Genomic DNA, 3,030 nt, shown 5'->3' with positions numbered 1-3,030 from the left:
GAACGTCAGGACAGGACCTCATGGACACCGCTCGTCCCAGCAAAAACAAACCAACAAACCATAAGAGAAGAAAAAAACCCCAAATCCGACAACTGTTCGTATGCCCGTGCTGACAGTGGAGTAGTGTCGACCCCTTTTGTCAGCTCCCAGGAAAGACCACGGAGCTACGTGGCATCCCCCTTTATCCAGACCAGGATCCGTGCGTAGCCTCGCTCCTCCCTTCGCCAGGAAGTACCAGAAACTGTGTGTAGGACGGATTGACCTCGGATTGACAAATTGCAGTCTGTCAGGACACGGGCAAAGGATGGGAACATCTCTCACTGGACTGGGAGGTTGGTCATCCGCTGGGCTTTTTCCACATTTGTTTTCAAATCCTTTTAAATTCCAGGCAGGCCATGAAAGCAGGGCGCTGCCAATAGCCTAATATTGACAGTTTTGTTTCTATCTGCAAAGCAGTGTTGTTGCTCTGAAGCCTTTAGACACTGGGTGAGTCATTTAGGGTCTCAGTCTGCAAGCTGTTGCAGAAAAATTACTTGAATGACCTTTTTTTTAATGCTTTGGACACAAACTACAGTCTGCTGAAGCACAAACTCTTTCTGTAGGCTTTTATGGAGTTGAAGGGACAAACACAGCCATTGTATATCACATATACATGTATGACATATATATCTTCATTCCCAAATATCTACCTGGTGTATCTCTAGATCAGACACACACTTAGTCTTAAATGCCTACTTTTTGTGCCCACAGGGAAATGAAAGGGCTTTTTACCAAAAATGTTATATGAACTGTTCGTGGTTCTCAAGAGCTGGGGGAGCAAGGTCAGCAAGGCTGGGCAGCAACTCGTTGTTTGTCCTGTATGGAGGTCGTTCCTCAAAATCTGGAAGTGGCAAATACATGTACTTGTGTGTAACATACAAACTCACACTCCCTTATCTTATAGCACTGATAACAGCACAGATGGCTGCAGTAAGGAGGGCTTTGGATAAGTAAGGCTTGGTCAGAGAAGAATATCTAAGTCGGCCACTTGATAGAATTATAGCTGTTAAAATGCATTAGAATTGGCTCAGCTTTAATTAAAAGAGGACTGCCTATCTTCTTGATTAAAAGCTAAACAAACATGACATTGGTTTCAGGAGTGTTTCAAGGAAATGAGACAAACACTATAAAATCCAGAAAATTATTTCTTGTTCTTAGCTTTTCATTTAGAAAGAAGTCTGTCTCTCCAGCTCTCAGCTCTGTAATGGCACCATGTCCTGAAAATACACCGGGTATTTTTACACCTCACTGTTACTTTTTGAGTTTGAATGGGCCTCACATTTCCGAGAGATCTCGTGTTCTATTGAAAAGTGACATTTGAATTGACTTCATTATGTGTCATAAAGATGAAATAACAGTATTTCCAAGTTTCATTCCCTCCACTTGTAACAGGACCCATCAGCACGGAATTTCTCTGGACCACCGTGTGACAGAGGAGCCTTTGTGAACTGTCTGTAAATGATCTCCGTTGCTTTTATGCCTTTTTATGTCGCTGACCACACAGTTGCTGGGATTCTTACAGACCAGCAAAACAAAGGCAGCAAAAATGAAACAATTATTCATGGCGAGAGGGCTGTGGCTGGGAAAGATCATGCTGGTCCTTCTTTCCTGGTTGTAAGCCACAGGATTCCCATCCTTCACGTGCTGCAGGCTGGAAATCAGTAGGAGTTTTACACAGCAGGGGGGCTGCAGCTGCAGTTTGCTCCCATTCCCCTGGAAATGTGGATTCCAGGAGCCTCGCCACACTGGGGATGCGACCCTGTGGGGCAGACACAGGAGTCAGGGTCCATGGCAGCAGATTTGATGATTAAAGCAGGGCTGTGGCCCTCGGAAAGCCGAGCTCGCATAATTGAGGTTGTCTCTGAGCGAGAAGCAATCAGAACGGAATCCAAAACCCTCTAAATTATGCATTGACCTCTCAAGGTCTAAAATAAAGTTGTGGGATTAACTGCTCCGAGATGTTTTCTAATAAACCAAGTTTCCTCTCTGATAGGGGAGCAGGCTGCCGAGTGTCCCCAAAACAAATTAAAATGGCGGAATCAGAAATTCTTGGGGGAGGAAATGGTTGCGTAATGAAAGCGCTGATGGGTCCAGGCTCTCTGATGTGATAATAAGGCAGTGGGGATGTGCCCTGAATACAAAAGCAGGAGCTGGGTGTTTTCTCCTCTTCCTTCCCCCCCACTTCTTTCCCTCCCTGTTCTGAGCCAGGGAGATGGGAGATCTCTCATCCCCTGAACGATCAGCCTACAATAAATGGGGTATGGGGTCCTCATTTCCCCTCTGCTGGGACACCAGAAAGGGAGACATCAACCAGTCATTTAGTTCCCGTCAGTAGCAAATTGTGTTTATAATGGGCTTAAAATTGGTGTTTCTAACAGGAATATGAGTGTGTGACATCTGTGTCAAACAGGCACAGCACAGGCACATGGATCAGCAATGACCACCTGTCATTGTACTTAATTTTATTGTACTTAAATAAGGCTGAGTTTGGGGTTTCTTTTTACATAACTCTATGGTCATGGGACAGGAATTTCCCCATCAGACGACATTTCTTACACTGTCTTTATTTCTCTTTTTATCCTTCCAGTTCATCCTTTTAGTGTGACTGCAAAGGTGTGGACCTTCCCACGGACTCGATTCCTCCATCACTCTCCTATCTAGAAAAGCTGCCAAAAAGAAATAAGGATTTGTAAGCGACACAGATTCTGAAGTGTCCAGTGCTCCAGTGACTGGATAACTTCTATGAGACGTCCTATGATTTCTGTAGTATTTCGGAACAAAGGACATCCTGTTGATAGAGCTGAGGAAAAACTTCACTGTCTTGCCCAAGCTCTTTTTTTTTTTTAATTTTTCTCTCCCCTCTTACGTGACAACAGCAAATCCAGTTGAACAAATACTTGTTGTTGAAGCAGAAGGAATCAAAATAAATTTTCATCACTCCAAGTATTTTTGTTGGGGGGGGGGGGGGGGGGGGGGGGGGCAGGGGGGGTA

The 3,030-nt window shown here is 44.7% G+C and overlaps 1 long non-coding RNA gene across 1 annotated transcript; it reads left to right on the top strand.

Moving 5' to 3' along the window:
- Nucleotides 1–6: 6 nt before the first annotated feature.
- LOC108445844 lies at nt 7–2,948 on the top strand. The gene is made up of 2 exons (XR_001860855.1): nt 7–332; nt 2,627–2,948. It is a non-coding gene; the product is annotated as an uncharacterized LOC108445844 (long non-coding RNA).
- Nucleotides 2,949–3,030: the final 82 nt, after the last annotated feature.

The sequence above is a fragment of the Corvus brachyrhynchos genome, unplaced genomic scaffold (assembly GCF_000691975.1).
Source record: "Corvus brachyrhynchos isolate BGI_N302 unplaced genomic scaffold, ASM69197v1 scaffold1333, whole genome shotgun sequence".
Classification (NCBI taxonomy): domain Eukaryota; kingdom Metazoa; phylum Chordata; class Aves; order Passeriformes; family Corvidae; genus Corvus; species Corvus brachyrhynchos.
This window is presented reverse-complemented; position numbering and strand designations above follow the sequence as displayed.